Source organism: Callithrix jacchus, chromosome 2 (assembly GCF_049354715.1).
Source record: "Callithrix jacchus isolate 240 chromosome 2, calJac240_pri, whole genome shotgun sequence".
In the NCBI taxonomy this organism is placed as follows: domain Eukaryota; kingdom Metazoa; phylum Chordata; class Mammalia; order Primates; family Cebidae; genus Callithrix; species Callithrix jacchus.
This window is the reverse complement of record NC_133503.1, coordinates 142,113,304-142,132,760: the sequence shown is the minus strand read 5'-3', so window position 1 is coordinate 142,132,760 and position 19,457 is coordinate 142,113,304.

Genomic DNA, 19,457 nt, shown 5'->3' with positions numbered 1-19,457 from the left:
ACATTCACTTATTTATCGAACACTGATTGAACAGTGACTGCATGCCGGCCCTGTGCTGAGTGTAAGTAAATGAAGACAAATAAGACATAAACCATGCCCTTAAGAAACTCGTATATTATGAGTAAGATAAATTAATGTTACCATATTGCATGCTTTCTTGAGTGTAATAAAGAAGAAAAAAGCAATTTGTAATTCATACAAATTATCCAGATATAAATGATTACCCTTTCAAAGCACTAGTTGCACATGTAATCTTTTACTATCATTCACGCTTGCTTTGCATGATAAAGATATTAAAGAATAAATCTGTTTTTATTTTAGGTATCAACATTCAAACTCTAAATTATTCTTCTAAAGGCCTGCAACACTAGATTTGATTGCATTTTCATTGCATCTGGGACATTTCCAAAGCCTGAGATGCTGTTGTATATTACTGCTACTGACACTGTAGGTTTACCTGCATTGCCTTTATTCCTCCCTTTTCACGTCCTTTCGCATTGAGAAAGGTGACTCTCTTCCTATCCAAGGTTAATTTTTGTCCATTTTTTTTTGTTAGTCCAGTCTTTTCCTACTGCTCCGAGATGTCTATCTCGTGTCCCTGTCTACACTTTTGCTTCTGCAGGAGGCTCTCTGCCTACTAGGGTAAATTCCACCAAGATGTCAATGTGCCATGCACTCTCCATAATAAAACTTTATCTCCTTCAACCTCATGCCCCCTCTGGTAACTGCCCTATCTCTTGCGCCTTGTCTTCAGAACCAATCTTCTAGAATGAGTTATTTACACAGATTTTTCTCCTTTTCTTTTCCTAAGTCATTTATACCATATCACTTCACTGAAGATTTCTTTCTTTTCTTTTTTTGTTGACACAAGGTCTGGCTCTGTTGCTCAGGTTGAAGTGGTATAATCTTAGTTCACCGGTTGCAACCGCCTCCCAGGCTCAGGCTGTCTTCCTGCCACAGTCCTCCATATAGCTGGGACTACAGGTGCATGCCACCACACTCAGTTAATTTTTGTATTTTTTTTGCAGGGACTGGATTTCCCCATGTTACCCAGGCTGGTCTTAAACTCATTAGCTCAAGCAACCCACCCTTCTTGGCTTTTCAAAGTGCTGGGATCACAAGCATGAGCCATCACTCTTAGCCACTGAAAATATTTCTATTAATTCGCTAATGACCTTCTTGTTGCAAAGCTAATTCATATTTTTCATTTTGAATTTACTTTTATTTACCTGCAGTATTGATGCTGATAATAATTCTCTTTCTAATTAACTTAAAAATGAGACAAATGCAAGGTACACTCAAGGTAAAATATTCCACCAAGACTGCAGGTACATTAAGTGGCAATTTGCAGCCTCCTTTTCTCTGTGACTCTCAAGTCTTATTTCTTAAGGACCTATTTTTGACCATCTTTTCTGCATTTCTCCAGAAATATTCATTCAGATTCAACATTTAAAAATATACAATGAGATCATACCACACATATTCTTCCTCAACCTGCTCTTTTCATGCAATGGATTTTGAACATCTTCACATTATCTGCACATACAGATTCCATTCTTGATAACTGCAGCATATGATTATAAACTACTCCTTCTGAAAAGCTCCTGCTCTCCAGACCACCACAGTGCCCCTTCTTCCTCTGAGCATTTTCTCAGTCTGCTCTGCAAGACCCAGTTCCTGTTCCTGTGTTAGTTTGCTGAGGATAATGGCTCATTTACAAGTGGGAGCTGAACAATGAGAACACATGGACATGGTGGGAGGGGAATAACACACACTGGGGTCTGTCAGTGGGTCGGGGGTGGTAGGAGGGAGAGCATCCGCATCAGGATAAATAGCTAATACATGTGGAGCTTAATACCTACGTGATGAGTTGACAGGTGCAGCAAAGCACCATGGCACACATTTACCTATGTAACAAACCTGGACATCCCGCACATGTGTCCTGGAACTTAAAATAAAAATTAAAAAAAAGGTAAAAAAAAATCATCCAGTTCCTATTCTAAGTCTCAACTCCTGCTCTCATCTTCTCCATGGTAGATCTACACCCATTGTCACTATTATGTGCTGCTGACGCTCTGATTTTTGTCCTTCGTTCAGATCTCTCTTCTAACTTCCATACTGAACTGCCTATGAATATTTCTGCTTGAATATACTGCAAAAATCTAGAACTCAAAACATCAGGAACTCAACTCATTATCCTCTTTTGATCCTGTTTCCCTAAACCTGCTTTTTCTCTCTAGTTTCCTGTCACAGTGAATGCTATTTCCATCCAACAAACTGCTAATGTCCGACACATGGAGTCCCTCTTAATTTTGCTGTCTCCTCAGTCTTCATGTTAATCACCCTTATTTCCTTTTAGTTTTAAAATTTTTGTTTATTTTGTAATTACAATAGCTTTTAGGGTACAGGTGGGTTTTTGTTAGCTTGTCCTTTTGTCCCTAAACATAAGACTCAGTTTTAACTGAGGGCGTGGTCATGACCTGGAGACTCCTCCCAAACTCTTTTGTCCCTAAACATAACCAGAAGGATGCCAGTGGAAGTGCTAAATGCAATTTCCAGGACCTGCCAGGTTGCCCTTTATTTTCACATCTTCACTCTTCCTTTCTTTGGAAGGGAATTCAGATGTGGGGGTCATGGAGTGTCAACATTGATGGAGAGCATGAGAGCAACCCCCCTCCAGGATGGCAGGACAAGCTACAAGCTAACAAAAAGCCACCTGTTTTTGGATGAATTATATAGAGGTGAATTCTGAAATTTTAGTGCACCTGTCACCTAAGTAGTGTATATTTTACCCAATATTTAGTTTTTTTTATCTTTTATCCTTTCCCATCTGTCCCCTTCTGAGTCTCCAAAGTTTGTTATACTACTCTGCATGCCTTCGCATACTCAGAGTTTAGCTCCCACTTGTGAGCAAGAACACATAGTATTCAGTTTTTCATTTCTGAGTTGCTTCACTTAGAATAATGGCCTCTAGCATCCAAGTTGCTGAAAAAGACATTTTATTCCTTTTTATGGCTGAGTAATATTCCATGGTGTATATATACCAAATATTCTTTTATCCACTATTGGTCAGTGGGCACTTAAATCTGTTCCATGTCTTTGCAATTGTAGATTGGTAATCACTAGTTCTTATTGAGTTGAATTTTTAAATATATTTTTAACATAACCACTTATTTACATCCTCACTGTTATTTCCCTAACAAAAGCCAACATAATTTCTCATCTAAATTATTGTAATAAGCCTCTTAATCAATAACCCTTCCTCTAGTTTTCTTATCTTTCAATCCATTTTTTCACTGAGTGATATTTCTAAGACATAAGACATGACAAAGTCTAAATTTCTCCGTGCAGTCAATAAGAGCCTTCAAAGTTCAAATGTTGTTTGTTTTTCTGGTCTTATACCTCATCACTTTGTACCTCAGTTCTACAAAGCTAGGATGAACTTCTTTGCGGTCCTAAATGGGCCTGACCATCTCCCATCTCTGGGCTTTTGCCCACACTGTTGCTTTCTCCCAGAACCCGTCTTTTCCATGCCTATTCTCTTTCTGCAACCTGACCGACTTTTGTTCGACTTCTGGTCTCTGCGTGGATATAATTTCCTGCAGCAGTATTTTTTTCACTTTCCCCTAAATCTGGTTGGCTGCTCGTTTCACGTGTCCACACCTCCCTTCACACTCATTACAATTCTAATGACATTGCTTTGTAAGTTCTCATTTCTATGACTTCATCTCTTGCTATATTGTAAGCTTGCTGAAGACAACGATCATGGCAATGTTATTTTCAGCTCTGTCTGCCCTTACCGCTTAGGCAGAATAGATTATTAAATATTTATAGAGTAATTCAGTTTCATGAAATAATGTCTTAACATCATGAGAACTGACAGTCCTTTGCTAATTTTCTGTCTGTTGATTGGGATGCGGATGTACCTATACCGTATCTATCCTTCCTCCAATCTCCTGCCCAATTGGTGCATGTTCTTATTTCTTTAGGGAACTCAAGTAGAAACTAGACTCGCAGATCCTTAATAGAATCAGGAAATGACTAATAACTTTTTCCAGCCTTTCCCAAGTTGACATGCATATCTCTCCTGTGATAGTATCCTCCCAAAGCACAGAAGGCCCAATGTCATGTCTGCCCTTGGCATTGGAAACCTCTGTGGGTACCACTTGTTATAGTCATGAGGCTGCAGGACCATTCTGACTCTCAGAGGACCTCTTCTCTATAACAAATAGACAGTGATGACATTGGTCTGGCCGAGATATGAATCTTAAGATTCTTATGAGTTAATTACCTGCTGAAAGAAAGCTAGGAGGGTGATAAGAATGCCAAGTTTCAGGAAAAATTTAAAATACCCAGTACTTTACTACAAGGTAAACATTAACTTCTGGAAGGAAGAAAAAATGTGTGGCCAGAAAGGTGATGTGTTTATAGAATTCTCCTTATAGAATGTCACCATGGGGTCCTATGGATTTAATTACTGCCATTAGCCTAGGGGCCATCCTGGAACTGCTTATCGAATATTTTTCTTCTTTGACTTAGAGATGGAGAAGTGTAATAAATTCATAAAATACTTGGAATGCAAAATTTATAGGACTTGTGATTGAATTTGAGAAATGATTGGGAGCTATTGGGAATAGATTTCTAATGTGGATAACTAGATAGATAGGACTCCATAAAAAGTGTAAAAAATAGAATGAGAAGTAGATTTGATGGTAAGAGAGGAATAATATGATTTTTGACATTTTCAGCTTCACTTTTCTGTAGACCATTCAGGGGAAGATGGCCATCATGATAAAAAGTTGTGAAGCTCATGAGAAATATCATGTGAGAGAGAGATTTTGGGATTCCTCAGCATATAAATGTTAACTAAAACCACAATGACAGAAAAAATTGGCTCTTAATTTTCTCTCACTGGCCGTTCAGGCAAGGGTCCCCTATTCAACTCTGTTACCGCTTTACTTGAAATTTCCAAACCAGGTCCCACTCATTCCTGTATCCAGTAACAACTTCTGAAAGGCCAACACATTTATGATTCACTTTCTGATGTCAGAGACACTGGTGCTTCTTTCCGCCTGGGGTGGAGAATCCGAGAGTGAGTATGTGTAGCATGACAGAAGGAGAGGTAGGCAGAGGCAGAGGAATTCAGCAAGGACACAGAAAAGAACGTGTCATAAAAGCAGGAGCTACTCCAGGAAGCTGAGTGGGGAGAGCTTCAAGAAGGAGGGAGTGGTTAGAAAACAACTCCTTTGGATTTGCCTCTGAGCTGATAAAATCTGAGTTTCCTTGGATACGTTCTCCCAGAAGACGGTGACCACAATTGCCCCATTGCTTGCTGCTTGCTCTGATATTTTTCATCTTTAAGAACATTTCTAGAGGGAGCCAGAGTGAAGGAAGATGAAAGGTCTCCCTTCGAAAAGTGTAATACATGGGGGAACGAACTACTTTGGGAAATTACACTTAAAGTGATCTCCATATTAATTTATTCTATGGATGGGAGGCTCAGCTGGCTTCTTCTCAGACCTGCATCCCCTAGCAGCTTGCTTTATTGGTTTTCTACCTTGAGCAAGGCCACTTCACTAGGCATGGCTCAGCATCCAAGAATACTGTACTTGGATATCACTGGGCTTCCCTGTCAACTACAAAGATGGGGGCATGTTATTTTGAGAGGAACCTTCACCCATGTGTTTCAACTAGGTTATGAAAGTGAGCATTACATTTTCAGTTTAGCAAAACTCTCAAGGAATGTGGGAAATAGCCATCCTCAGTCTTTCTCTTGAAAAAGGGGTTCAGGGTTGAGGAGAAGGTCATGGATGGAGTAGAAGGTCAGCAATGTATGCCTTGCACATCACTTTGTAACTTTCTTTTTAAAACAGAATCTTGCTCTGTCGCCTTGGCTGGAGTGCAGTGGTGTGATCTTGCGTCACTGCAACCTTTACCTCCTGGGTTCAAGCAACTCTCATACCTCAGCCTCCCAAGTAGCTGGGATTACAGGCATGTGCAAAAATGCTAGGCTAATTTTTTGTATTTTTTGTAGAGATGGGGTTTTGCCATTTTGCCCAGGCTGGTCTTGAACTTCTGAGCTCAGGCAGTCTGCCCGCCTTGGTCTCCCAAAGTGCTAGGATTACAGGTGTGAGCCAATCTTTTAAAGTCACTTTTCATTTTGTTCATAGTAGTTTTGATGAGGCTATGTCCTAATATTCTCTTCAAATAAGTTTAGTTAAAATGCTTTGCTTTGGTAAAACAGATCCCAAGTACATGCCTTACAGATTGGAGAGGGCCTGGGAGGTTGGAACGAGATTAGGACAGACAGCAGCGCCAGCAGTTCCTTCAGTGCGGAACAGCCATTTAAGCTACTTGTGGCTGTGGATATTTTAAGGGCAATGGAAAAGAAGTTATTGAATATCATTGTGTTGGGTGCTGCCCACACATGTGCTATTGTGTAAATATTACTGTTCCCATTTTACCTGAAAGGGAAATGACAGAGGGATGAACTTGTCCAAGGCCACAATGTAGTTTACAAATGTTCTGACTCATGAAGTTCCCAAATGCAGGAAGATTTCTAATGAAAAAGATGAGGCACACACTTGATTTGGGTAACACAGTGCCTTGATCAGAACATTATTTTTGTTTCAATGCCAATAACCCCAGTATTTTTCCAGCGGGATACTGATGTTTTGTCTTTCTTCCTCACTTGCTCAAATAAGTCAGAGTCATAGACGTTTAAAAGCTTAAAAAGGTAATTGAATAAACTGTCTTTGTAAAAGCACTCTGGGCTTAAGGAGGTTTGACTGTTCTGGCTTATGTTAAAGACAGAGAATTATATTTTAAAGATAATTGCATGCTCTTTTTGATAAGCCAAAATATTCACAAACACAGGCATAGCGTCAGCCTCATCTGCTGAGCCAGCTGATGGCTACGATTAGCTTGCGGGTAATGACTCTTCTATTCCTTAGGGGGAAGAGAGTCCTGCAGGATCTTAGTGGGTGAAGGAAGAACAGACTGGCTCAGTGGGCTGCCCAGCACACATAACTCAACACTGCTTTCAGGATCTGGTGCCTTAATTCAGAAAGCCGCGAGTGAACACTTCATGACACACTGATGGTTAAGTCATAGAGGAGGCCCTAGGAAATGACACGCAACTGAAGTTACACAGCCACTTGCATTATATTATTTCATCTCTCTGATTGCTTCTGTAGTATGTATTGAACTAATACTCACTGATTCCTCCTTCTCTGTGGCCTTTGCTAGTTTGTCCATATCTTCCAGATCTATGTGCTTTCCAATGCTAGGACCCCCGCTTCTCTCTATCTGATTCACTTACTGAACTATCTTATCATAGCTCACCAAATATCACCTGGAAGCTGCTGACTTCCACACATGTCTTCAACCCAACTTCTCCAAACTCCAGTTCATATCTAACGGCCTCCTTGACATTTCCTCTTGATTTCAAATAGATTTCTAAATCCTATGTGTTCAAAATGGACTGACTTTCTAATCACCAACATTCTGCCTTCCATCAGCCTATTTTTTCTGTATCTTAGTAAAAATCCGTCCAGTTTTTCAGGCTAAATAACTTTTGAGTTATTCTTGACTTCTCTCATTTTCTTACTCTCCATATCTAAACCATCAACACATTCTATTAGTTCTATCTCCAGAATGTATGTGGAAGCCAACCACTTTTCACCATGTATTTCTGTATCATCTGAATCCGAGACACTGTTGTCTCTCATCACCCTTACCCAACAGCCAGAGTGATCCCTTTAAATGAGATTTAAAAGGCATTATGTTCTGTTCAAAACCCTCCAGTGGATTCCTTATCACTTGGAACATAAGTGAAAATCCTTATAGTATCAATGATACTCTGCTCCTACCACCACCCTGTCTCTTCTTTGACCATGTGCCTTCCTATTTTCGCCTGGCTGACTTCCCTCCACCCACACTCATCTCTCTGCTAGTCATTGAACATATCAGACACACTCACTCAGAGGCTTTGTTAAAACACAGATTTTTTTCCATGCAGCAGGTCTGGGGTGTGACTGGTTAGTTTGCATTTTTAGAAATGCAGATTTTTAGAAATAAAAACCTAGAAAGGTTCTTGGTGGTGTTGCTGCTGTTGCAGGGGTCACATCTTGATAACTACATGGTGGTATTTGACGAACCAAATCTCTGGGTGAGTGGATGGAAGCTCTGACTTACAGTATTTGCTCATTTCTGTGATGTGAATGCTTCCACCATGGCCAATATCAAACTGATCAACTGGCTCACACAGTTCCTGAAAACTTAACAATTGGCTATCATGAGTGCACCAGCATAGCCTCTGCTCCAGAAGAGCTCTCCAGGGCCTGCTTGGGGGAAAGAGTCAAGGAAGGGAGCAATTACCTACTAAGCATTTACAATATGCAAGTCACTGTTCTGGTCCTTGACATGAAATATTTCACTTGGTCTTAATAACAAATATGTGAGATTATGTTTTGCAATTTTAGTTTTTTAGAGGAGGAAAGTGAGAAGTCAAATTACTTTTCTTGAGTTACATAGCTAAGATATGAAACTAGAAACCCAAAGTCCTTCTCCTTCTAAAACAAAACAGTACCTTTGGGCTCTTTGGGTGGTCCCGTATCACTGAGACATCACTGCAGGGCTGAGAGATAAAAGATGTGAGAAGCTGAAGGTAACCCATGGCATAGATATAGTCTGACCTTAAGGGTGACACAATGTTGTCCAGTTGAGTTTTTGGAAGGGAGCTGTGACAAGTAAACATATACTAAAAGTAGGTTAACCATGTGGGGCTCTCGGAGCTGATCCCAGCCAGTGAGCCAAGTGCAGCTAGAGAACATGTTCCTTCCCCTGGTTACTGCCTGATAATCCAGGAACTAGTAAGTGCAGATCAAAGGAGACTGCAAAGCTCATATATTGAGAATTCTGATGCCAGGTGCTGCAATAACCTTCCTTTGAGGGCGAGTAAATTCCCTCAATTGATGGAACAGAAGTTGCTCCAGGCAAAGGTCCCACTTGTTCCTCTGGTTAATTGCCTTGCTACCCTCCTTCTGGATGAAGCTTCAATCACTGTACTTTCTAAGCTTGGAACCCCTGGGACAGGTTTCCACTGGCATGCTTTGCAAGCAACTGGGGTGATTATCCAGGCATCAAAATTGCTTTCCTCGGGCTTTTTTAAAAGCCAAATTTAGTTTCTGCTCTTCTGAATCGTCTGGAACATTGCCCTCTGGCTCACCATCCTGTGCCAGTGGAGACCTGGTCTCAGGCTGGGCAGTTGAGCTACCTGGCCCAAACAAAAAGGCTCTGGGCTTTAAAGGTTACAAACCTTATGCTGACCCAAGTGTCCAAGGCAACGCAAAACAAAGTTCAGGTGATGAAAATCAAGTTGCTGCCTTGTTCTTGGGCTATCTGATGGAGAGTTCTGGGCTCCTGCATCCCCTGAGGCATTTTGATGGAGCTTAAAGTGGCAGAGGAAAAATAACCCTGAGGAGGAAGAGGGAAGGTTCCATCTCTCTTCTGTGGATGGGCAAGCAAAGGATATTCCATTTCTTTCATCTTTACATATTCATTCACTCACTCATTCACTTATTCAAATACCATTAGAGCAAGTATGGTGGAAAACTAGAGGAAAGAGACATTACTCTGAAGATGAGAGAACACTTCTTGGAAAGCTTTAAGAATAATTTTTGGTGATGCAGTCATGAGGGCATGCTAGGTGGGAGGAAGGGAGAGACTCAAGGCTCAGAACCTCCAAATGTCAGAATGTGGTGGGTTTTTTTTCCCCACCTTAAAGGACAAGAATCAAGTTAAAGCCACCAAAGTGTGGAATTCTTTTAACTTGTTATGTTTCATCTGAGGCCCTTCTTAAAATCCTCAAGATGGATTGAGAAATGTGCTACCATTTCCCTTTTTCCTGGTAAGACCTCCTATACCTTAAAGCCAAAAAGTAGAAAGGGATTTGTCTGATATGAATCTGCTTAGAGAGAGTGAAGGCTAATTTTTGCAGTTAACATGACTACTTCTTACCTGCAGGGGGTTCTTTGAGAGAAACTAATAACAGAGAATTGAAATGTCACCTTAGTGACTAGATGACCTAGGGATGCTGAGCCGGGACTAAGCACACTCACTCACGCAAGCTCTGACAGGAGAAGCGGTGGGGGCTTGGCCCCGGGTGTGAAAGAATCAAGATACTGAGAGAAGCAGCCCATGTTTATTCTTCCCATTACCTCGTTACCACTCCACTTCCCTCAGGCGAGTGAGAAAAGGCAGGGTGTGGGGTGTGGGGAGCCAGACCAGCATTGTAACCCCAGTAGAGTCCCCTCCACCAGGACATTGGAAGCGAGGAAGAAGCATTTAGCTCTAATATCATGCAGTGGTCAGAGAACGGAAATGTGGCCGGAGGTTGTGCTTGTCCTCAAAAGAGGCAAGGTGAAGGTCTTCCACAAAGCAGGGTCATCATGTAACATGGTAAGGAGCAGGATCAACATGAAAAGAAGAAATAGCAGGGCATTTCTTTTTTCTTCTTATATGAGATGTAGATATGGGAAAAGCTTACCTTACAGAAACTAGTTCTGGGCAGACAGCCGACCCTGAGTGGGTTCTGTTGACAGTGATTCCTGGCAGGGAAAAGAGGAGTGAGAAGAGAAGTAAGAAGAATCAAGAGAGAAAGGGCTGGGTGCAGCAAGAGATGGGTCTCGGGAGCCTTTGAGGCTTTGGGAATAAAGCAGATGTAACTGGACTCTGTGTCTCCAGGACTTTATAAAAGAAAAAATGATGGGCTGGGCGCGGTGGCTCACGCCTGTAATCCCAGCACTTTGGGAGGCTGAGGCGGGTGGATCACGAGGTCCAGAGATCGAGACCATCCTGGTCAACATGGTGAAACCCCGTCTCTACTAAAAATACAAAAAATTAGCTGGGCACAGTGGCGTGTGCCTGTAATCCCAGCTACTCAGGAGGCTGAGGCAGGAGAATTGCCTGAACCCAGGAGGCGGAGGTTGCAGTGAGCCGAGATCACGCCATTGCACTCCAGCCTGGGTAACAAGAGCGAAACTCCAGCTCAAAAAAAAAAAAAACAACAAAAAGTAAAAAGGATGATGGCCATTTTGTAGGGCAAGAGTAGAATAAGGCCGAGTTTGTGCTGTCTTATGCATTCAAAAGAGAGAGAAGGAAAGAAGGACCAAATATGGAATTGGACTTCATTTCTAAGCATGAACCTTCATCACTTTCATCAGTAGCCATCTGGCATGCTGTGTTTCATGGCATTTCTCTAAAATGACTGGCAACCTCCAACAGTTTCCTTGGCACTGCCACTGAGAAGCCTCCGTCCTTAGCGATGTGCTGGAAATAGTCAAAGCTCAACACACGCAGGTGATGATACTTCGATTATCAGCACCTTATTCAACCCCAGTACAGCGAAGCCCTCTTCTCTGTGTGATACTTCCAGGTACAGATTCAGAACTTCTTTGGTTTTGTCTTCTTGTCATGAGGCTTCTAGAAAGAGTGCCAGTAGTGGAGAAAAATAACAACACACAGATACATATAAAAATCCTCCCTTCCTTTAGGTTTCCATATCACCGTATTCACATATCTTTACAGCACTTATTACATGGTACTATAATTATCTGTTTATATGTCTGTCTCTTCCAGTAGATTTTAGCACTTAGAGGAGTGAAAATACATCCATTTCCTCTGTGCATCCTCATCACTGAGCACAGATGCTCAAGAAAGGCTTGGATGGACAAATTTTTCAGCTTTATGTTTTCTACCCTCAGTACAACTGATTCACACAGGCAAAGCAACCACCCATTTTCAGAATATAAATGAAACTCAACTTTTCCAAAAATGGATAATTCTGAAGAAGATTTTCTTTTGTTTTCTAAGAAGTATGGACCTTTCTTAAGGTGCTATGAGAGGAACCAAGCCAACACCCAAAGCAGCTCTGACCAAGAAAACCAGGACATTTTCCACAAGCATGAAAGTGTTCTAGTATTTCAGCCAACATTTGGATTTGGCAATTGATTTGGCTGACTTGGTCCAAGAATTTATTCATGCTTTCACACACCAAACTGAATCTCTCAGTGTTTTGGAAGAGAATATGTATATATATATATATATATATATATATATATATATATATATATATATATATAAAAAAATCACATACACGAAGATTTGACAGACTGATGAAAGTTTACAATAATTGTGTCATAAGAAGTTTACTTTATGCTAGAGGGAAGAGAAAACATACAGAACCAAGATTTGAACAGAACTAAGTTCTCTGAAGAACGAAGCCCATAGATTGTCAAGCCCTTGTAACATTTTATGAGAAAAAATTTGATTCAGCAAATAGCTTTTATTGACTCAGTTTGTACATCCAAATGAAACTGCTTGTTTTATGTTACAGTTGGTTTCTAAACCTGCTGCTTTATGTTTGTATCTGTGGGTGCACATGCATACCATCTACTCAGTAGTATTCAGTGATGTCAAATGCCTTGCTAAACAAAATGGCTGCATCTCCAAACCTCAGTGATGGCTAAATTACATGTAACAATGTTTGACACAGCAAAAATTCCTGAGCAAGTGAAGAACTTGGGCTATATCGTGAAGATGTCACCGTGGTTTTTGACTTGTCATCAAATTTTCTTATAAGAGTTTTCAGACTACTAATTCTCTGATGTGAAGTAGTTTCACTAGTTGACAATGCTTTCTGAAACTGTCTAAGTTCTGATGATTTTTGTTTGTGGTGGTATTTGGATAGCCTCCTCCAGGATCTACTTTGTAGAATTTCACTACTGAAATGCACATGTAAATATCCCCAAAATTGGAATATCTGTACCAAGCCTCCATTTGGTACAGATAAGAAACACTATGTTTCTTATCATAAATAAATACTTAGTAAGTGGTTATGATTATTGTTATTGTATATGTGTTTGTTTCTCATTGTACTTTGACCACTTTAAGGTCAGAGTAAGTCTTACTCACATTAATGTGTCCAGCATGTCAAAATTCAGACCAGAGTAGCAGTTTGAAAAGGTAACTGAATGAATGAATGAATGAGTAAAGAAGTATCAGAGAGAAAGTAAAACTGCCTCCTAAGTATTTGGCTTACAGCCTACACTTTTAAATAATGAGAAGACTTCCTGCCCATTCCCAAAGCCTTTTGTAATAAAAAAAAATCAGGTTACTCAATTAGAGCCTAATACTAAAAAACTTGGAGCCTTTGATTCCTAGATGAAAAAGAAATTAACTATATCCCCCAAATCACTGAAAGTATTCTTAACTACAGATAATTATTTTAAAATGTTTGCCATTACTCTTCTGGTGATTTGGATGAGACACACACAGAGAAAGAGAAAGAGAAAGAGAGTGAGGGGGTACGATCAACTCAACAAGTTTAAAAAATAGTTAACAGTAATCAGTATGTTTGCCTACTAAAGGTAGGAATTTTACTTTAAAATTTAGAAAATTTACAGTAGTCAGTATGTTTGCCCACTAAATGTAGGAATTCTACTTTAGAATTTTAGTCAAGAGTAATCAATATGTTTGCCTACCAAAGGTAGAAATTTTAATTTATATATTTTAGTTAAGGATATAACTTTAGAAGTTATATCCTAGAGGTAGCACTATACTAGAGAACTGATGAATCAGATAATTAGAGGGTTATGGGATTATAACCGACCCATGATTCCTGAATCTCAGCCTGAATCTTAACTGGGTACCCTGACTGTGATGGTTAATTTTATATATCAACTTGGCTGAGCCTTAGTGCTCAGATATTTGGACAAACATTATTATGAATGTTTCTGTAAGGATGTTTTTAGATAAGATTTACATTTAAATTAGTGGACTTTGAGTAAGGCAGAATATCCTCCATAATGTGGGTGGGTCTCATCTAGTCAGCTGAAAGCTTGAATAGAATATAAGGATGATCTTCCTTGAGAAAGAGGGAATTCTGTGGCAATGGCCTTTGGACTTTTATGGGCTCTTCCTGGTTCCACAGCAGACTACCTTTACACTTGAACTACATCTGTTTTCTGAGCCACCTGCCAGTCTTCCCCATTAGATTTTGGACTCCCCAAGCCACCAGAATCATGTGAGCCAATTTCTTAAAATGCATCTCTTTCTATATATCCACACATCCTATTGGTTCTGTTTCTTTGGAGAGCCCTAATATACTAACCTACAAGATCTCTAATTTTACAGATTTATGATGATTATGTTACTTTGCTCTGGCTGTATCATTAAGAAAACAGCCTGACTTTTATCCATTGATTTTCAGAATGTTTCCAAAAGGTTCCTAAGTCGTATTCTACACATGTCCTGTGGACTGCCTACATCTATTATCTGGGAGCTTGCAAAAAGTCATATTTCTAGGTTCCACTTCAGATATATTGAATTCTAATCTCTATGGGTGAGACTTGGCAATCTGTGTTTTTGACTAGTTCTTCTAATTCTTGTGCATACAAAGTTTGAAAACTACTAGTCTACTGGATCCTATGGTCTCTGTTTCTGATTTTATGCAGATAGTGAAATTACTGGGAAAGAGAGTATTATAACTGAGACCAAAACTAGTAGCTGAAGAAGGATTCAGCCGTGGGAATAACAGGCATTTAGAGAATAAATTTTATACGGATATACATTTACTTCTACATATGGGTTATGGTTGGGTTATACATTTCTTTGAAATATGGAATCTAATTGTTGTTATTGGATAGGATTATATGACAGATTCAAATTAAAAAATTACAGAAATAGCCCACAATTCTTTGATTTAAAGGAAAATTGGGAAAACACTAAGGAAATATGCAAAGATGCAAAAGAGAGTGACATGGAGGGCCATGGAGAAGAAACAGGCATGTAGAACAGCAGGAAAAGACTGACTGTAACCTGGAGTCTGGTTTAGAAATGCACCTGCAGGAACTGATAGAGCATGTGTAGTATCCACCTTCTGGCTGTGGCCAATTCTTAATTCTCTAAAGGAAGGTAGGGTAAGGGAGAGAGGAATGAATGGACCTTATCTCTGTAATGTCGATGCCAATTGTGTAATGCAAAACAACACATGGGATAAGCTTTTCATCAATTCTGTGCCAGAAAGATTTTGACCCATTTCTGATTATAGAAATGAGTAGGTTTGCAAAACAATTAGCATATGGAATAGATTATGAAGCTGGTCATCTTAGCATCTGGCTTACTGATACTCCACATTTCCTATAACTCTAAGACATAAGAATAGCAATTCTCATAACAGATGTAGGCCAATAACAGATGAAGAATGACTTATTTTCACCCAGGGTGACCCTTGTAGTTATTAACATGACATTGATTTCCTGTTTGCTTTTTCTGAATTGTCCTGGAAAATGATCTTTAACCCCTAAAAAGTCATGAAGACTAAACAGTCAGAGAAGTGAAAGTTGATGAAAGAACGTAATTCTTTATATTCACTTTGACTTTTCTGTAAGCTATTCATATGGGCGGATTAATTTTTCAGAGGAAGACTCATTGGTTAAGTTCAAAGTGATGACAAGTAGTAAAGTTCAGCTTAAAATGCTCAAAAGTCCCATTTTATCTCCCTTTTATATCCAGAAATTTTTGGAAATAAGGACACCATGCAAAATCCTTGGAAATTTAAACTACGTAAGATATTTTTAAGTTAAAGGGATTAGACTGCATGTTTTCTCTTCAGAAAAATATAGTCAAACTATTTAGTTATTTTAGGCAGACTTGTGAGTTTTGGGACCTATAAATCCTAAATTTATTTTTAAAACCTTTGGGAAGAGAATTGACTATGAAGAAAGAATCCAAATTCCTATGGTTACCACTATTGAACAAAGAAACACTACCCGCTCCTCTTCTCTGTAATCAAAAACAAAAACTGGTTATAAAACCTGAAGGCATTTTACATTTTATTTGGTTTGTGGAACAGGGTGAAAAATAAAATGCCAATAGTGGATCCGTAAAATTGGTCTAGTCCAGGGGTTGACAAACTCTGGCCTGAGGCAAATACAGTCCACTGCCTGTTTTTAATATGGGATATGAGCTAAGAATAATTTTTACATTCTTAAGAGATTGTGAAAAATATAATAAAGAAGCATATTCAGCAGAAGTCATATGTGGCCCACAAACACTAAAATATTTACTCTCTTTCCATTTTTAGAAAACGTTTGCTGACCCCTATCTACTCTAAATAAGAAAATATTTAGAGCCGTCCTGTTGCCTCTGTGATCCCTGACAATCGCACGTCTCCTCTGAGCCTGCTCCCTTATCTGTGGCTTTGGGATGATTAAATCTGATCAAACTTACAAATAAAATAAACTGTACCTGTTTACCAACCTCTCCCCTTCCCTCCATCCCCGTCCCTAGCCTCTGGCAACCACTATTCTATTTTTGCTTCCATGAGGTTTGGTGACCTATTGCACAGTAAGGTGACCATAGTTAACACTAATGTATTATATATTTTAAAATAGCAAGAAGAGAGGATTTTGAATATTCCCACTGCAAAGAAATGACGTGTTTGAGGGAATGAATAGTCAATTATCTTGACTTGATCATTACACAATGTATACACGTATCGAAACATCAGAATCCCTGTAAATATGTACAATTATTAGGTCTCAATTAAAAACAAAATAAAACTTAAAAATGAAAAAGAAAAAGAAAAAAGAAAATGGGGAAATTTGAAAACCATTTCTTGCCCCTAGACATTGGTTAGTAACATCACCTAAATCTTGCAGCCGCTTCCCATTGAAAAATAGAGGTTTTGATGGAACTGCTCTTAAATTGGGGAGAAGGAATTGGGGAAGATGAATTTTTATTTTGGAGAAACTTTATTTTAGGGACATTGTTTTTCATTAAATAATTTGCTTTGAAGACACATTGCATATTTATCCCAAACTAAACTCGTACTTTGGACAAAGTCTAAGCAATGGCTTACCTTTTTTGGGTAGATAAAGTTATCCTTCATAGATTGTGCCAATTATCACCACAGGAAAGTGCCTGCATGACTGGAGGAAGGGGAGAAGAATATTGAACATATTTGAAAACAAAGCCTTTTGAACACCCTCACTTTGGAGGTGTGAAGATGATATAGGGACCTGGATGTTGGGGAATTACTGAGACCCAGACACATGTGAAATGACAGTGTCTGGAACAGGGAAAATGTGGACATTAACCTTCTACTGAGAAATGAGAACGTTAAGTGGAGACCCAAAGCTCTGGCAAAGAGGGTGAGAATATCTCTTGACGTGGAGGAAGCAGAGTGAGGCAATAAAATTATTCACAAATGAAAATGATCATATCCTCAGTGCCACACTCCAGAAACGGGGCTGGCTAACCACATTATTACCTCATTGAATATTCACAACCACATTGTAGGAAGGGGAAATTATCTTTCTTTTTTTGGTAAAGGGGCTGAGAAAGGTCACAGAGAACTGAAGAAACTTGTTAAGGTCAAACTAGACAAGAGTACCGAGGAAGTCCCAGGAAGAGAAGAGTAGGAGGAAAGAGATAACTGGCTGAAACCCTGAACCCTCAATTTTGATCATGAAATGTCTGGATTTTATTGCGTCATTTTCTTTTTTTTTTTTTATTCCATTTTAGGTTTTGGGGTACATGTGCAGAGCATGCAATACAGTTGCATAGGTACACACATGGCAGTGTGCTTTGTTTGCTTTCTCCCCTTCCCCCACATTTGGCATTTCTCCCCAGGCTATCCCTCCCCACCTCCCCCTCTCACTGGCCCTCCCCTTTTCCCCCCAATAGACCCCAGTGTTTAGTACTCCTCTCCCTGTGTCCATGTGTTCTCATTTTTCATCACCCGCCTATGAGTGAGAATATGCGGTGTTTCATTTTCTGTTCTTGTGTCAGTTTGCTGAGAATGATGTTCTCCAGATTCATCCATGTCCCTACAAACGACACGAACTCATCATTTCTGATTGCTGCATAATATTCCATGGTGTATATGTCCCACATTTTCCCAATCCAGTCTATCATCAATGGGCATTTGGGTTGATTCCAGGTCTTTGCTATTGTAAACAGTGCTGCAAGGAATATTCGTGTGCATGTGTCCTTATAGTAGAACGATTTATAGTTCTTTGGGTATATACCCAGTAATGGGATTGCTGGGTCAAATGGAATTTCTATTTCTAAGGCCTTGAGGAATCGCCACACCATCTTCCACAATGGTTGGACTAATTTACACTCCCACCAACAGTGTAAAAGTGTTCCTTTTTCTCCACATCCTCTCCAGCATCTGTTGTCTCCAGATTTTTTAATGATCGCCATTCTAACTGGCGTGAGATGGTATCTCAATGTGGTTTTGATTTGCATCTCTCTGATGACCAGTGACGATGAGCATTTTTTCATATGATTGTTGGCCTCATATATGTCTTCTTTGGTAAAGTGTCGGTTCATATCCTTTGCCCACTTTTGAGTGGGCTTGTTTGTTTTTTTCCTGTAAATCTGTTTGAGTTCTTTGTAAATTCTGGATATCAGCCCTTTGTCACATGGGTAAACTGCAAAAATTTTTTCCCATTCTGTTGGTTGCCGATTCACTCTAGTGACTGTTTCTTTTGCCATGCAGAAGCTGTGAAGTTTCATTAGGTCCCATTTGTCTATTTTGGCTTTTGTTGCCAATGCTTTTGGTGTTTTGTTCATGAAGTCCTTGCCTACTCCTATGTCCTGGATAGTTTTGCCTAGATTTCCTTCTAGGGTTTTTATCGTGCCAGGTCTTATGTTTAAGTCTTTAATCCATCTGGAGTTAATTTTAGTGTAACGTGTCAGGAAGGGGTCCAGTTTCTGCTTTCTGCACATGGCTAGCCAGTTTTCCCAACACCATTTGTTAAATAGGGAATCCTTTCCCCATTGCTTGTTTTTGTCAGGTTTATCAAAGATTGTATAGTTGTAGATATGTTGTGTTGCCTCCGGTGCCTCTGTTTTGTTCCATTGGTCTATATCTCTATTTTGGTACCAGTACCATGCTGTTTTGATTACTGTAGCTTTGTAGTATAGTTTGAAATCCGGTAGTGTGATGCCCCGCACTGTGTTCTTTTTCATCTGTCATCCTGATGATGCCCTATCCTAAATGGTATAAGTGAAGGACCCTGCTGGTGGTGATAAAGCTGGTTGAGTAGCGAATTTAAGGCAGGTGGGAGAGGCAGCAGTTTAGGTTTTTTGTTGTTTCAATTTTTAAACAATCCACTCATATGCAAATTATTGAAGTGAGAAAAACCGAATTTTACCTCTAGACTAAGGAAGATTCTTTACTAGGCAATAATTTGTTAGTCTAGTTTTAGTAACAGTGGCATACTTGAAAGTAACACAACTTCTTTTCAAGTATTTTACAATTTAGATTGTTGTGAATTTATGCCAATTCAGTTATCTGCAAAACATGGTAATTCAAACAGTTCAAGGGAGGGTTTCTGTACATAGACTCAAGGTTAGAGGAACACCACATCCCTATTCACTAA